The following is a 17,272-nucleotide window of genomic DNA, read 5'->3' as shown; positions in this document are numbered from 1 at the left end:
AAGGGAGCGAGGGAATGATTACATAGAACAGGTAGAGAGAATGAGAGGGATGCATAGTAAAGACTTTGCAAGCTTCCCCAATACACAGTTCTGCCACTTATGAAAGCTTATGGCAGAGTCCTCCCAGTCAGTTCAAAATGCTAATTTAAGTTTAAAAAAAAAAAAGGAAACTGCTTTATTTTGGTAAGAAACATACACACACTTCCAGCTCTGAGGCCCACAGCGTGTATATCTGACTACCTAGGTTCATATATGGCACCAATTAGAATAATATCTGAGCATCTCATAAGTGTTTCAAAATTGAACTAACCATCTCTCTCTATTGTCCGCTTCCCAGTCTGTAGGAGTAAATGTGGATGTGTTTGGCAAAATTATTGAGGAAAAGCTAAGCCAAAGCAACAGGCTTTGCATTTAGTTCTCAATGCAGTGAAATTAGTAGTCAGTCTTATCTTTTCTGGGAGTGAGTTCCATATTCTATGTTCAGCTTCTGTGCAAGTTATGACTCCTAAGAATCAATTTTTGTACTCTGAGGGCAGATACCTCCGCCATTTTTAGGGCGAATTTTTCAAAGTGCTTCACTCTCCCTACCAGCATCACTTTCAAGTTACCTTTCATTGTTTCAAACAGCTCTTGAGTCCGATGTTTATATTATTTCCGCACTTGTAGGAAATTGTAGTGATTCTTGCGTAGCCCACGTATTGTTCACATTTCAGACTGTGTTGTCTCACCAGCTTTCTTGATGTCTTCTTGTAGATGTTGAGTAAGATGATGTAAAAAGTTGAGCTTTGTGGGACTCTGTAGGGGGAGGGCTCTGGAAGAGGAGGAGCAGTTGCCCATAAGGACTTTATTTTGGTCTGAGAGAAATGACTTGAGCCATTACAGAGGATTTCTCTTCACCCATGGGACAGGAGTATTTGGTGATCAATGATATCAAATGCTGCGGAGATGCATCCAGCAGGATGAGGATGGCTCTATGTCTGTTGTCTATGGACAGGAAGAGGCCATCTGGCAGAACAACCAGAGCTGTCTTGCTACCGTGTTCTCTTCTGAGAGAGTTCCAAGAAAATGGCACCTGAGAGGTGACTATGAGGACTTGTTTTTGCCAGCTTCTTGATTAGCTTGCTTAGAAAAGGAAAGCTGAGTACTAGGTGGTAGGCTGAGACATCTCTCAAGCTACTGAATGAAGATTTCTGTACTGTTGTTCAGACTGTTGTGTGCTTCAGGGTTGATGACGTATTTCTTTGAAGGATATAGAGCAGGGAAATTTACAGCCTCACAGGGATTTCCATCCACAGCCACCTTCTCATACTTATGCAGCCCAAGCTACTTTAGCATAATCTTCCAGACTACAAAATTTTTACATAGTTCAGGGCAACTAACCTGTATTTCCCTTCAGTGGACCAGCAAGAGTACCCACTCACAGGCTTCTGTGTCCCCTGGCTGTCACCTCTCTTAGGTGGTGGAGACCAGGGTATTTCCAGGCTGAACAATTCCCTGCTTTCACTGTGTTATTCCCAATAAAATACACTCTGCCTAAGCAGGCCCACTTCACTTTATCTTCAGAGACTGCTTCTCTGAATTACCCTAGCATAATTTACAACTGGGACAATCATTATAAATTTACAACTAGGGCAATTATCTTCAGAGACTGCTTGCAGCTTGCTTAATTACCCCAGTTGTATAATTGCCCCAGCATAATTGCCCCAGTTGCAAATTACTACATAGTTCTTTCTAAGCAAGCATATTTTATTCTTAAGGTAAAAGCACAACAGATGAACAATAAAAGAGCCTACCTGCATGCTAATAAGCTTACGAGAGATCACCCTCTCCAACACGGGCTCTGGAAAGAGCACTCCTTCAAAACCCCATCCAGGGTTTTCCTGTGATTTGAAGTTCCTCACACCCTTTGCTCAGAACTAGAAACTCTTATGTGGCCTTACTAGGCCAAAGTCCTTCCAACCGTTCCCTAAGGATTAGGATCCTCTGTGGATCAGCAGTCCTGTCTGTTTGCTGGATCAGAACAAAAATCTTGAGTCGGTTCACCACCTGGTTATTTATCCCAACATCCTGTCTTTGTCTGCAGCTCTCTAGAGAACCTTTTAAGAGATCAGGAATAGGTAATCAGCCAGGCAGTGTGTCCCCTTCCTACGGTGAAGGGCTGATAACTAAAGAATTGTATTAGGGTACCCCCTCCTTGTAGAGAAGTTATATACAATCTCACAAAAACACATAACATTTTCATTTTTATACAATGGACCCCAAGGCATTAAACTTAATTCAGCAAGGGTTAATTTGATTCAGTAAGGTTTATTCAGAGTATTGCATATCTGTCATACAAAGTACTCTCTAGATTCCCCTACATGCTAATTATTCAGTTCTGATCTGCAATACTTTTTCTGTTCCTGGTCTTAATATTTGTTAGTGATGGAACACTCATAGTTCTGCAGGAAGCTATTATATTAACCATATACATATTTACATTATTTGTGTATAATGGGTGTTAATCTGCCTCTTTTCAAAAAGAGCACTAAGGCCAAATGTAGAAACTATAGAGGTATTATGCTGTTGTTGGTCCCAGAGAAAGCCTTCACTTCCATGTTTCATAGATTCCAAGGCCAGAAGGGACCATTGTGATCATTCAGTCTGACCCCCTGTATAAAATAGGCCATAAAACTTCCCCAAAATAATTGCAAGAGCATATCTTTTAGAAAAACATCCAATCTTGATGTAAAAATTGCCAGTGATGGTGGATCCACCATGAATCCTTGGTAAATTGTTTGAATGGTTAATTCCCCTCATTTAAAATTTACACCTCATTTCCAGTCTGAATTTGTCTAGCTTCAACTTCGAGCCATCAACTTTCTCTGCTAGGCTGAAGAGTCCACTATCAAATATTTGATCCCAGTATAGGTACTTTGTTCCCAGCATAGATACTTGTTGACTGTAATCAAGTCACCTCATAATCTTCTCTTGTTAAGATAAATAGATTGAGCTCCTTGAGTCTAACTCATAAGATATGTTTTCTAATCCTTTAATCTTTATCATGGCTCTTCCTTCAACTCCCTCCAATTTATCCATGTCCTTCTTGAATTGTGGACACCAGAAATGGACACAGTATTCCAGTAGCGGTCACACCAGTGCCAAATACAGAGATGAAATAACTTCTCTACTCCTACTTGATATTCCCATTTATGCATCCCAGGATCACATTTGCCTTTCTGACCACAGAATTGCACTGGAAGTTCATGTTCTGCTGATTCTCCAGCCCCTCCCAATCTTTTTCTGAGTCACTGCTTCCCAGGATAGAATCCCCCATTGTATGGCTACATTCTTTGTTCCTAGCTGCATCCAGCTTACTAGCTGATCCAGATTTCTCTGTGTCAGTGACCTGTGCTCTTCATTATTTATCACTCCCCCAATTTTTGTGTCATCTGCAAACTTTATCTGTGATGATCTAATTTTTTCTTTCATGTCATTGACAAAAACCGTCAGGCCAAAAACTGATCCCTCTGCGACTCCACTAGAAGCACACCTAGTCGATGATGATTTCCTGTTTACAATTACATTTGGACACCTATCAGTTAGGAATCTTTTAATCCATTTACTGTGTGCCATGTTACTTTTATATGTTCTATTTTTTTAATCAAAATGTTGTGTGGTATCAAGCCAAACACCTTCCAGAAGTCTATTTTATTAGCACCATTACCTTTATCAGCCAAACATGTAATCTCATAAAAAAGATACCATGTTACTTTGAAAGGATATATTTTGCATAAACCCATGTTCATTGGCATTAATTATTATTCTCCATTAATTTTTTATTAATTGACTCCAGTATCAGCTGCTCCATTATCTTGTTTGGGATTGATATCAGACTGACAGGCATATACTTATCGAGGCCATTCCTTTTACCAATATTTAAATTTCTTCCAGTTACCTGGAACTTCTCCAGTGTTCCAAGACTCATTGAAAAGCAACATTAACAATCCAGCGAGCTTCTCAGTCAGCTCTTTTAAAATTCTTCGATCAAGTTATCTGGACGTGCTGATTTAAAAATGTCTAACTTTAGTAGCTGCTGTTTAACATCCTCCTGAGATACTAGTGGAATGCAAAGAATGTTATCATGCAATATGACTACATTACATCATCTGTTTCCAAATACAGAATAGAAATATATATTGAATACTTCTGCCTTTTTTGCATTATTTATGATAATTTTACCATTTCCATTTATTAATGGACCAATACCACTGTTAGGATACATTTTGCTCCTAATATACTTAAAAAAAATTCTTATTCTCCTTAAGTCTGCTGACCGTAGAGTTCTCACTGTGTCCCTTTTCTTTCCTTATCAATTTTCTACAGTTCTGAGCTTCTGATTTATATTCATTACCATCAACTTCCCCTTTCTTCCATTTGTTTTAAATATAATTTTTATAGCTGCCTTCAGTTCCCTCTAAACCAGGTCAGTTTTTAAACAATACAGCCTTCTTCTTTGATTGTCACTTTTTCGGCTCTTAAACAATTCCAAATTATCAGTTACACTTTTTTGTATTAAATTCTTCCTCCCAGCTGATTTGACTCTGAATTGTTTTCAGCTTTGTGAAAAACTGGCTTTTTAAAGCATCAAGTATATCTATCACTGCTCTGGACTTTACTGTGTTTGCACACTATAAATGTGATCACATTTTGATCACTTGTACCTAAGTTAATGTTAATTTTTAGTTCTGTGATCTGTTCCTCTTTATCTGTCAAGATGAGGTTTAATATAGAATTCCTCCATGTTGGATGCAGCACTTCTGGAGTTAGGAAACTGTAATCTATAATATTTTGAAATTCCAAAGGTGCATTAGTACTGACAGCATGAGACCTCCAGGACATGACACTCACACCTAAGTCCCCAATGATCATGCATCTTTTATTCCCTACATGTTATAGAAAGGTAAATAAGGAACTGGTCATCCTGTTTCTTAGTGTGATTTGGTGGTCTGTAGCAGACACCGACTAATACCCCATCTTGTGCTTTATCTGTTTAGACACTAATCCATAAGCATTCAAAATAATTTTTTTCCAAGTCATCAGTGTAAACAGAAAATGCCATTTTTGACATAGAGTACCACTTACCCATCCCTTTTGCCCACTCAATCCCTCCTAAATAGGTAATAACTATCAATTTTAACATTCCAGTCATGTGAATCGTGCCACCAGGTTTCAGTAATACCAATAGATAGAATTTATGCTCATAAATGAGAAACTCCAGTTCCTTTTGTTTGTCACCCAGGCTTCTAGCACTGAGGTATAGGCAATTCAAGAATTTCTTCTCTTTGTGTCCTTTGGTGCCCTGATTAATTTTGTTCTCAACATTTTGATTTTGTGCACAGCTCTTTTCTCTCTGTACCCACCCCTTTTGTTATTAGTTTAACATCCTTCTGATTACTCTAGGCAGCCTGTCCCCGAGGAGAATGGTTCCCATTCTACTGAGGTAGAGGGAGGCCATCCATACTATACAGCCCCCTCTCTCCATAGAATGTTCCACCAAACCAAAATCATCCACCTACACCACTTATCCAGCCAGGGGTTCACTTGCAGTACCTTCTGCCTTTTTTCTTCCTTTGCTTGTGGGACAGGAAGGATCTCAGAGATTGCTTGGACGTTCTTCTTTAGCATGCTTCCTGGTTCCCTGAAGTAATCTATTATCTGTGAGATATCCAGTGATGCACTGTCATTATTGTCATTCTGAACCATCCCCAATGGATGGCCTGTCAACTTTAGGATGCCAGGCACACCATCCTGTTGTCCACCTGTTCCTTGCAGATATTTCTCTATTCTTCTGAGTATTGTATCCCCTACAAGGATTGTGTGTCTTCCTTGGACAGTTGGAGAACTCTTTGTAGGCAACTTGTTTTTCTTACAGGTTGGGCAGAGCTGCCATCCACAGGTGTATCCTGTATATTTCTCTGTTCCCTTGGAAAAATTGGATTTTGAGAGAGATCTTTCAGAGTTTCCATGTTGAGGGCCTGGTATTGATTGTATTGACATTGAAACTTCTGGCTTTGTGGAATTCCTTCTGGTCCTCTTCTCTATGGTGGCCGCAGCCTGCCCATCCTTGTCTGTCTCCAGCCAACTAGAATGCTGCTGTGACCTCTTGCCTCTGTTGATTACAAACTGCCAGGCCTCCTCTCTGACTTCCTCTCTGTCTGACTATTTGGTGGTCAGCTCCTTTCTTCCTTTACCATAGGGTACTGATATTTCCCAAATCTGGCTGTCTGTGAACTCCTCAACTTCTCTGAGTCTCAATAGCATATCTGCTTGCCACCCACTTGTACTACGTGCACAGGCAGTCCCTTCTGTGTTCAGGCAGGAAAGAAAACAATGCACTTCATGACAAAGGCCAGGATACTCTGTGTAGCTTTAAACCTGTTTATTCAACCCTGGACCAGATCTTTACCTTGAGATAGCTTTTCAAGAAGATGAAGACATTTAATAAGCTGGAGCAGCACTTTGTATAGGCTTCCAGCAGGCTTTTGATTCAATGCATCGAGCAAGTTTGTGGAATACGATGAGGCAACTTGGTATCCCTGATCTCAAGCAGAAATAAGCATCTCACTGCAGCTTAGCATTGATCTCTAAGAGGGGAAGGGTTTAGGACACATCCCTGTCCTTGGCATCTCTCATTGGCCAGCTTATGTGGGTCACCATCTAGCATATGTGGTTTTGTGGATTGCATCATAAGGCGCCTGCCTCTCCCCATTTATTGTATAAAGAGTTGAAGTGCCTAACTCAGGCTTTCTGGATTGCAGTGTTGTTCCTGTGATTTTTCTGGGTGCCTAAAATTAGGCATCACAATGCTCAGCATCACAACACCTAAGTTCCTTTGTGGATCTGGGTTGACAGAACTAATGAAAATCAACAACTTGCCAATTAGAAGCATCCCTTGGCAGCTGAGACTGAAGTGATAACTCCAGAAACCAATGAAAGAGCATTGCGATGAAGAGATGGGATGAGTGTGCCAGCAGATAATGAGTGAGTGATTGCTCCAAGGGTTTTCATTGGTTGTCAAAGTGAGTGAGTGAACAAAACATTCAATTAATGATTTGGAGAGGTTTTTATTTTTTGTATCCTACCCTTGTTTCAGTGAATTTTGGCTATCTCACAAAGCAACATTAGGGCCCTGTCTTAATGGACAAAAAGGAGGATGTTATCTTAACATGATTGAAAAGGTTCATCAGAACAGAGCTTGTTAGAGATAGATGAATTGTTCTCAAAGTCCAGATCACCATGAGTTGTTCCCGTTCATTTTGTTTGTTTCCAGATTCCCATTGGAGGGGATTAATTAGCCACTTACAATCAGTCCTCTGATGCCCACTTTGCCCCATCACCCAATGTGACAGGTCCTGCAGCACTTCCTTTGGAACTCTGTGGGAACTCATGTCACCTGCTGAAGTGCTAAGGGTTTGAAGGAAAGGATTCTGGAGAACATCTGGGAAAAAATAATTCCAAATGACTGAACTTGAGGTCATTTAGTTAGAACAGCTTCCTCTCAGGTTGAAGTGTAAACACTGAAGGAAGGACTAGTGTGCAGAACTGTTAAGTATACATTGTTGACCATATTTTCTCCTGTTGTGAATTGGCACAGCTCCACTGAAGTTGACAGAACTTCACCAGTTTTTATCAGTTGAGCATTTGGCCTTAGGACTTTCTGTGAATGCCAACAAGGCAGCACAAACTTCAAAAAAAATTTCAGCATGATGTGAAGGCCACCTTAATATTTTTCAGTAGCTGAGCTATAAAGAGCAGTAAGTTGCACGAAGTGCAGAGACAGCTGTAGGAAGCCTTACTGAAGTACACACACTGTAGATGCACACAGTGTATTAGCTGTCACTTAACTGGAATGGTTCCTGAGAATATAAAGCAGAGATATCTTTGAGAGATGTCATGATAGCTGCTTGGATTTTTCCCTACATGCATTTTTTTCTTTCTAACCATTTTCAAAACAAAACCTTTTGTATGTAAGGGATGGAGTGTTGCTTGCAGTTAGGACTCCTAACTCTAAGGCCAACGTTCTGATGCTGGCTTGCTGCATCAACTTGGGCATATCACTAAACATTTATTTGTCTCATTTTCCACATATAAAAATTTTACATAACAAAACACTTCTTTGAGTTTAGTAATAAGGCTAAATAAATTAATGATTGTAGATGACAGGTTAGGTTGTAGATTGACTGAGGTTACAAGCTGAAGGAGAATTGGTATGGGATGAGATGGGGTTTAGGAAATGATTAATGGAGAGAAAATCCCTGATTTTTATTTATTTATGCCCACACATTAAATGTAGTCATAATCATATTAACTGTTTTTGCACTCTGACTCTCCAAACGTAAATCTCATTGTTCCTTTTTTGTTTTACAGTTTAGCCTCTTTTCAAATCCCACCCTCTGCTTATAAACAACTATAGACATTAAGAAGAAAAGCAAAATGTCAGAAATGTGATAAACCATTCCACTAGCTGCTAATGTCATTGCTAAAAAACAAAAAACAAACAAAAAAATGTTGTTTAGCTATATTCTCACTCCTTTCCCCACTTACTATTTTTCTAGGTCTTTGCTGGCTAATCGTTACTAGTGGTGAAAAAAAAAATTGTGATGTGCACTTGTTCTCTAAAGAATGCTATTTCCTTAGGGTATGTCTACCCTACGAAATTAGGTCGAATTTATAGAAATTGGTTTTTTAGAAATCGTTTTTATATAGTCGATTGTGTTTGTCCCCACACAAAATGCACTAAGTGCATTAACTCAGCTTCCACAGTACCGAGGCTAGCGTCGACTTCCGGAGCGTCGCACTCTGGGTAGCTATCCCACAGTTCCCGCAGTCTCCGCTGCCCATTGGAATTCTGGGTTGAGATTCCAATGCCTAAAGGGGCAAAAACATTGTCACAGGTGGTTCTGGGTACATGTCGTCAGGCTCTCCTTTCCTCTCTCTCTCCGTGAAAGCAACGGCAGACAATCGTTTCGCGCCTTTTTTCTTGAGTTATCTGTGCAGACGCCATACCACGGCAAGCATGGAGCCCGCTCAGCTAACTGTCACCGTACGTCTCCTGGGTGCTGGCAGACGCGGTACTGCATTGCTACACAGCAGCAGCAACCCATTTCCTTGTGGCAGCAGACAGTGCAATAGGCCTGATAACCATCGTCATCATGTCCGAGGTGCTCCTGGCCACCTCGGTAAGGTCGGTCAGGAGCGCCTGGGCAGACATGGGCGCAGGGACTAAAATAGGAGTGACTTGACCTGGTCATTCTCTTTAGTCCTGCCGGCAGTCCTATTATACCGTCTTCCGCCAAGCAGCCAGGAGATGAGGATGGCTAGCAATCCTACTGCACCGTCTGCTGCCAGCCAAAGATGTAAAAGATAGATGGAGTGGATCAAAACAAGAAATACACCAGATTTGTTTTGTATTCATTTGCTCCCTCCTCCCTCCGTCCCTGAAATCAACGGCTGACAATCATTTCGGTGAGGTCTGTCAGGGGCACCTTGAAAAGCTTAATGGAGATTCAGTCCTGCCTGAAATACTAGGGGGAGGGATAGCTCAGTGGGTTGAGCATTGGGTTGAGCATTGGGGGTTCAGTCCTTGAGGGGGCCATTCTGTGTGGCAGTTGTTTTTGTTTCTCCTTGATGTTGATTTTAATTCCCTGTAAGCCATGTCATCAGTCACCCCTCCCTCCATCAGAGCAACGGCAGACAATCATTCCGTGCCTTTTTTCTGTGCAGACGCCATACCTCGGCAAGCGTGGAGCCCGCTCAGATCACTTTGGCAATTAGGAGCACATTAAACACCACGCGCATTATCCAGCAGTAGATGCAGCACCAGAACCTGGAAAAGCGAAACCGGGTGAGTAGGCGACGTCAGCTCAGTGACGTGAGTGATGAGGACATGGACACAGACTTCTCTCAAAGCACGGGTCCTGGCAATGCGGGCATCATGGTGCTAATGGGGCAGGTTCATGCGGTGGAACGCCGATTCTGGACCCGGGAAACAAGACAGACTGGTGGGACCGCATAGTGTTGCAGGTCTGGGACGATTCGCATGCATAAGGGCACTTTCATGGAACTTTGTGACTTGCTTTCCCCTGCCCTGAGGCGCAAGAATACCAAGGCGCAAGAATACCAGCCCTCACAGTTGAGAAGCGAGTGGCAATAGCCCTGTGGAAGCTTGCAACGCCAGACAGCTACCGGTCAGTCGGGAATCAATTTGGAGTGGGCAAATCTACTGTAGGGGCTGCTGTGATGCAAGTAGCCAACGCAATCAAAGATCTGCTGATATCAAGAGTAGTGACCCTGGGAAATGTGCAGGTCATAGTGGATGGCTTTGCTGTAATGGGATTCCCTAACTGTGGTGGGGCCATAGATGGAACCCATATCCCTATCTTGACACCGGAGCACCAATCCGGCGAGTACATAAACCGCAAGGGGTACTTTTCAATAGTGCTGCAAGCACTGGTGGATCATAAGGGACGTTTCACCAACATAAACATGGGATGGCCGGGAAAGGTACATGACGCTCGCATCTTGAGGAGCCCTGGTCTGTTTCAAAAGCTGCAGGAAGGGACTTTATTCCCAGACCTGAAAGTAACAATTGGGGATGTTGAAATGCCTATAGTTATCCTTGGGGACCCAGCCTACCCCTTAATGCCATGGCTCATGAAGCCGTACACAGGCAGCCTGGACAGTAGTCAGGAGCTGTTCAACTACAGGCGGAGCAAGTGGAGAATGGTGGTCGAATGTGCATTTGGATGTTTAAAAGTACGCTGGCGCAGTTTACTGACTCAGTTAGACCTCAGTGAAACCAATATTCCTACTGTTATTACTGCTTGCTGCGCGCTCTGCAATATCTGTGAGAGTAAGGGGGAGACGTTTATCGGGGGGTGGGAGGTTGAGGCAAATCGCCTGGCCGCTGGTTATGCACAGCCAGACACCAGGGTGGTTAGAAGAGCACAGGAGGGCGCGGTGCGCATCAGAGAAGCTTTGAAAACCAGTTTCATGACTGGCCAGGCTACGGTGTGAAAGTTCTGTTTGTTTCTCCTTGATGAACGACCCCCCCACCCCCACCCCACCCTGGGTTCACTCTACTTCCCTGTAAGCTAACCACCCTTCCCTCCTCCCTTTGATCACCGCTTGCAGAGGCAATAAAGTCATTGTTGCTTCACATTCATACATTCTTTATTAATTCATCACATAAATAGGGGGATAACTACCAAGGTAGCCCAGGAGGGGTGGTGGAGGAGGGAAACACTGGGAGGGGTGGTGGAGGAGGGAAGGACAAGGCCACACAGCACTTTAAAAGTTGAAAACTTTAAAACTTATTGAATGCCAGCCTTCTGTTGCTTGGGCAATGCTCTGGGGTGGAGTGGCTGAGTGGCCGTAGGTCCCCCGATCGTGTTCTTGGGCGTCTGGGTGAGGAGGCTATGGAACTCGGGGAGGAGGGTGGTTGGTTACACAGGAGCTGTAGTGGCGGTCTATGCTCCTGCTGCCTTTCCTGCAGCTCAACCATACGCTGGAGCATATTGGTTTGATCCTCCAGCAGCCTCAGCTTTGAATCCTGCCTCCTCTCATCACACTGCTGCCACCTTTCAGCTTCAGCCCTCTCCTCAGCCCGCCACTTACTCTCTTCAGCCCGCCACCTTTCCTCCCGGCCATATTGTGCTTTCCTGCACTCTGACATTGTCTGCCTCCACTCATTTGTCTGTGCTCTGTCGGTGTGGGAGGACAGCGTGAGCTCAGAGAACATTTCATCGCGAGTGCGTTTTTTTCGCCTTCTGATCTTCGCTAGCCTCTGGGAAGGAGAAGATCCTGTGATCCTTGAAACACATGCAGCTGGTGGAGGAAAAAAAAAGGGGACAGTGGTATTTAAAAAGACACATTTTATATAACAATGGGTACACTCTTTCACGGTAAACCTTGCTGTTAACATTACATACATAGCACATGTGCTTTTGTTACAAGGTCGCATTTTGCCTCCCCCCTCCCCGTGGCTAACAGCGGGGAACGTTTCTGTTCAGCCACAGGCAAACAGCCCAGCAGGAACGGCCACCTCTGAATGTCCCCTTAAGAAAAGCACCCTATTTCAACCAGGTGACCATGAATGATATCACGCTCCTGAGGATAACACAGAGAGATAAAGAACAAATGTTGTTTGAACGCCAGCAAGCATACTCTGCAATGCTTTGTTCTGCAATGATTCCCGACTATGTGCTGCTGGCTTGGCGTGGTAAAGTGTCCTACCATGGTGGACGGAATAAGGCTGCCCTCCTCAGGAATAAGGCTGCTCTCCTTTTGCAAAGGCTTTGGGAATACATCCAAGAGAGCTTTGTGGAGATGTCCCTGGAGGATTTCTGCTCCATCCCCAGACACGTTAACAGACTTTTCCAGAAGCTGTACTGGCTGCGAATGCCAGGGCAAATTAATCATTAAACACGCTTGCTTTTAAACCATGTGTACTATTTAAAAAGGTACACTCACCAGAGGTCCCTTCTCCACCTGGCGGGTCTGGGAGGTAGCCTTGGGTGGGTTCTGGGGGTACTGGCTCCAGGTCCAGAGTGAGAAACAGTTCCTGGCTGTCGGGAAAACCGATTTCTCCGCTTGCTTGCTATGAGCTATCTACAACCTCATCATCATCATCTTCCTCATCCCCAAAACCTGCTTCCGTGTTGCCTCCATCTCCATTGAAGGAGTCAAACAACATAGTTGGGGTAGTGGTGGCTGAACCCCCTAAAATGGCATGCAGCTCATCATAGAAGCGGCATGTTTTGGGCTCTGACCCGGAGCGGCCGTTCGCCTCTCTGGTTTTCTGGTAGGCTTGCCTCAGCTCCTTAAGTTTCATGCGGCACTGCTTTGGGTCCCTGTTATGGCCTCTGTCCTTCATGCCCTGGGAGATTTTGACAAACGTTTTGGCATTTCAAAAACTGGAACGGAGTTCTGATAGCACGGATTCCTCTCCCCATACAGCGATCAGATCCTGTATCTCCCATTTGGTCCATGCTGGAGCTCTTTTACGATTCTGGGACTCCATCATGGTCACCTCTGCTGATGAGCTCTGCACTCACCTGCAGCTTGCCACGCTGGCCAAACAGGAAATGAAATTCAAAAGTTTGTGGGCCTTTTCCCGTCTTCCTGGCCAGTGCATCTGAGTTGAGAGTGCTGTCCAGAGCGGTCACAATGGAGCACTCTGGGATAGCTCCCGGAGGCCAATACCATCTAATTGCGTCCACAGTATCCCAACTTCTACCTGGCAAGGCCGATTTCAGCGGTAATCCCCTTGTCGGGGGTGGAGTAAGGAAATCAATTTTAAGAGCCCTTTAAGTCGAAAAAATGGACTTTGTTATGTGGACGGGTGCGGGGTTAAATCGATTTAACGCTGCTAAATTCGACCTCAACTCTTAGTTTAGACCAGGGCTTAATTTCTAATGAATCACATGTCGGATATAAACAGGAATGATATTTTAACTTATGAAAAAGAACCTTACTGATAACCACAGTTACAGTTCAGGGAAATAAAGGTAATCTGGATTACAAACTGTTCTGTACAATACCAAGAACAATGGAGACCTCTTGTCAGGAATGTATTTCAAACAACTAATGATGATGCTAGGAAAGTAGAGGACAAAGCTTGTTTAGAAGGGAAAGCACCATGTTATTTTATTCCTGGTCCAATACCATTAACTCCTATCAGGGATTTGCCTAACTGCCCGTGCTCTGGCCCCACAGTGGTGTCCATATTATCACTTGCCATGGAAGTTGAGTTGGTTGCATCCTTAAAATGTGTCCTAAATATGTCCATTGTCTTACTATATTTGATGCTTTAGATTGTTTGTTCTACTTAGAATTTCTGATGTTGCAAGAAATACTTTCCAATGGAGTCTGAAGATCTTCTGCAGGCATTTATTTTGGAATGAGTGGATCTTCTTATCAGTTTGTATTGTAGATTTCTATGACTCTGCTCTATAATTCGGGATAGACATGATACCGCTGTTAAAAAATTGTATTTTTGTCAGTGACAATCATATTACTTTTACAAATTTTTTCAAGTTTATGAAAATTGTTTGCTTCTTTGACATTTAGCATAGTGTTGCCTTCATGGCACATCTCACTCCCTAGATAGATAAAATAGCTTACTTCTTCTAGAGGTTTTCATCCACTCTGATGTCCACTTTTGGGGACATAGATCGCCATGTATTTTTGTCTTCCCTTGCTATAGCTGTATTTGCCAAAAGCTGGGTCTTTTCTTCCATGAAGCCATGTGTTGAACTAAGCAGGACAGTATCGTCAGCAAAAACAAGCTAATCCTTATTGTGCTCTATCTTTTGCCTATAAAATTCCTCAGTTGCCTTCTGCAGTTACTTTCCTCATGACATAGTCTTTGACCAGTGCAGCAATAGTGGGGAAATAATACACTCTTGCCTTACTAGAATTGCCACTGGAAACCATTGGCTGATGTTATCACCGTCTCTGAATGCACATTTGGCATTGTATAGATCCTTGATTATTTTAATTATCTTTAAATTATTTTTGTATACCATAATTTTCCAAAGACCGTTTCTGTGTATGCTGTGAAAAGTCTTCTAGAAATCTATAAAATATATCACAAGAGATGCTTGCCATTCCACACTTTGTTCTCAGAGATATTATGGAACAACAGTATGGTCTGCACATGATCTCTTTTTAAAACTTGCTTGATTCTCTCCAAGCTGAAGGTCTATTTGCTTTTTGATATGTTCTGGAACTAGGGGTGCTAGGGATGCTGCACCCTCTGGCTTGAAGTGGTTTCCATCCTATACAAGGTTTATAGTTTGGTTCAATGGTTCTCAGTTCCCCCACTATAAAATTTGTTCCAGCACCCTTGCATTCCAGAATGATGTTGCACATGAGTAATGTGATTCCTCCCCAATTATTGCAGTTGGTAGGTCACCCTTCTTTGGCAATTTTACTATGTGGTTTTTCTTCCATTGGGTTGGGTTCTTTTCTTCGTTCCATAGTCTATCCCAAAACACAAGGAAAGTCTGCAGGACGTTTTGTCACTTGCTTTAAGCATCTCTCGAGTAATGTTTTCCTCTCCAGAGGCATTCCCATATTTCACTTTACTGATGATTTTTCTGACGTCTTCAATTGTAATATCTTCTAAATCAATATCAAGCTTTAGTAGTAGGTCTTTGTCACATATTTCTAATAGTTCACATGTGCTTGGTCAGTTTAAAACAGCCTGAAAATGTTCTGGCCATCTTTTCTGTTGTTCTTGTTCTGTATTAAGTCTTTCCATCTGCATCTGTAGCAGGGCCTCCAGTACTATTAACTGTTCGTCTTATACAAGGTTGTAATGTCACCTTTTTGGCTAGCATCTTGACATTTTCTATCTATATTTGCCCTTTTATCTCTTCTAGCACGCCTTTTTACCTCTCTAACTGGATCTCTATTTTTGCCACTTGCTTGTCTTTATGTGTCTTAGCATTCATGAATTTTTGCTTTACACTTTTTTTTTCTGCAGATGCCTAAGTAACATTGCTAATCCATTCTTCCTTTTTTGATTTTGTTATTGTTAGAAAGCAGTTTTCCCACCCATCTTTGGTTTTCTTCAGTTACGTACATTAGAACACTGAACCTGTTCTTGCAGTTGAAGCTGGAAAGGGCTTTTTGTATTTGGGTCATTTAATTGTGCCTGGTGATGCATGGTCTTTGTTTTAACCTTCTTGATCTTCAGTTAAGTGATACAAAGGTTCTGATTGCTGCTGACCTCTGCTCCCCTGTATAAATACACATCTGCCAGTGAGCTGGGAAACTTTCTGGAAATGCAGAAATGATCTGTCTGGTACTCTGTAGTACCATGGGATAGGGGAGAGTTTCATGTTGCTTTATGAATTTCTTTATGAGGAAATAATATTCCACCCATCAGTAGGTTATTTTCTTCACATTTCTATTAATCATTCACCATTTCATGTCCAAAGCATTCTGCATTTGTCTGTAACTTTATCCAAACCATCATTGTTACTTCCACCTTTGTGTTAAAATTGCCCATGGTCACTATATCATTTTTTGGGATCCTGATTAACACATCCTGTAACAAATAATAAAAATCCAGCAAGAGACTCATGCATGTTAGGGTTTCTGCAGCTTTCTTCTACCCGGGTGTATTTTTTGGGGCGGGAGCGGGTTTGCAGACTTCTTTTTTTTAATGGAACAGTAGAAGTATCACTTGTTCTCTATTTTAATGCACCTTTTCTGGATTTGTGGTAGGATTACAGGAACCAGATTCTAGACCTAAGATTTTCAGTACTCTTGCTCTGGAATTTAATGGTGTCTGGATTTTTAAGGTGCAGTAGATGAGGCAAAACAGTTTCTCTTTAAACAGTGGAATTTGGGTGATAGGGATTAAAACTTGGCTGAATCCATCAAGAAGCAAGTGCTAGAGCTGGAATCTTTTTGTGGCATTGTCATACCAGCACGTAACGGGATCCAGACATTTTTTGGTGCAGTTGGAGCTGTTTCACTTGTTCTTGATTTAGGCAATGCAATGTGTGAGGGGATCCTGCTCTAGGGAGGTGCTGGATCAGGGATTTTGTGTCATTGTACATACACTTGTTCTCTTTTAGGCATCAGAACTTGGGGGAGTAGGCGCCAAATATTGACTGATTGGGGGCTGTACCCAGTCAGAGTAATGTTGGTGCAGTAAGAGCAGCTCCACATGTCCTCCATTTACACAAGGGAAGCTGAAGGACTGAGGCAAGAAAGTTGCAGGATCTGGAGGAACCCTCAGCCTGTCCTCCCCATGGCTGCCTTCTTGGCAGGTGGGATAAGATGTGCTGCTTTGCGACAATCATGCTCTGAGTGCACTGTTTCTCAAACTGAGGGTCGGAACCCCAGAGTGGCTCATGACCCCATTTTAATGGGGTCGCCAGGGCTAGCTTAGATTTGCTGGGGTCCAGGACCAAAGCCCAAGCCCATCTGCCCAGGGCTGAAGCCCAAGCCTCAGGGCTTCATCTCTGGGTAGCAGGGCTCAGGATATAGGCCCTCTGCCTGCGGTGAAAGCCCTTGGTCTTTGGCTTTGGCGGCAGAGCTCGAGTGGGCTCCTAATATGGTGGCTTTTATACATGATATATTCGTGAGGCAAAAATCTTTTTTTTTTTTTCTAAATTGTCATGTACGACATTTTGGATCAAATGAAATGTGCAATTGCCTTCTGTGCTAATTTTAGGCACCTAAAGTCAAAGTATTTATAATTAAGTTACTG

The 17,272-nt window shown here is 42.7% G+C and overlaps 1 protein-coding gene across 29 annotated transcripts in view; it reads left to right on the top strand.

Annotated features, from left to right (window-relative positions):
* The window catches only part of AOPEP (aminopeptidase O (putative)), a 393,415-nt gene that overhangs the window by 44,596 nt on the left and 331,547 nt on the right, over positions 1–17,272 (top strand). For 5 of the 29 annotated variants that reach the window (XM_043547076.1, XM_043547083.1, XM_043547082.1 and 2 more), the window contains one exon: positions 9,766–9,886. The exons of 20 other annotated variants lie outside the window; for them this stretch is intronic. The gene's annotated coding sequence lies outside the window, so the exon portion shown is untranslated. Of the gene's footprint in view, positions 1–3,471; positions 3,581–6,800; positions 7,024–9,765; positions 9,887–17,272 lie in introns of those variants that run through there. 4 more of the 29 variants (XM_037901724.2, XM_037901728.2, XM_037901730.2 and 1 more) reach the window with 3 other exon arrangements.

This window comes from Chelonia mydas, chromosome 5 (assembly GCF_015237465.2).
Source record: "Chelonia mydas isolate rCheMyd1 chromosome 5, rCheMyd1.pri.v2, whole genome shotgun sequence".
In the NCBI taxonomy this organism is placed as follows: Eukaryota; Metazoa; Chordata; order Testudines; family Cheloniidae; genus Chelonia; species Chelonia mydas.
Note: the sequence above shows the minus strand (reverse complement) of the source record. Positions and strands in the feature narration are given on the sequence as shown.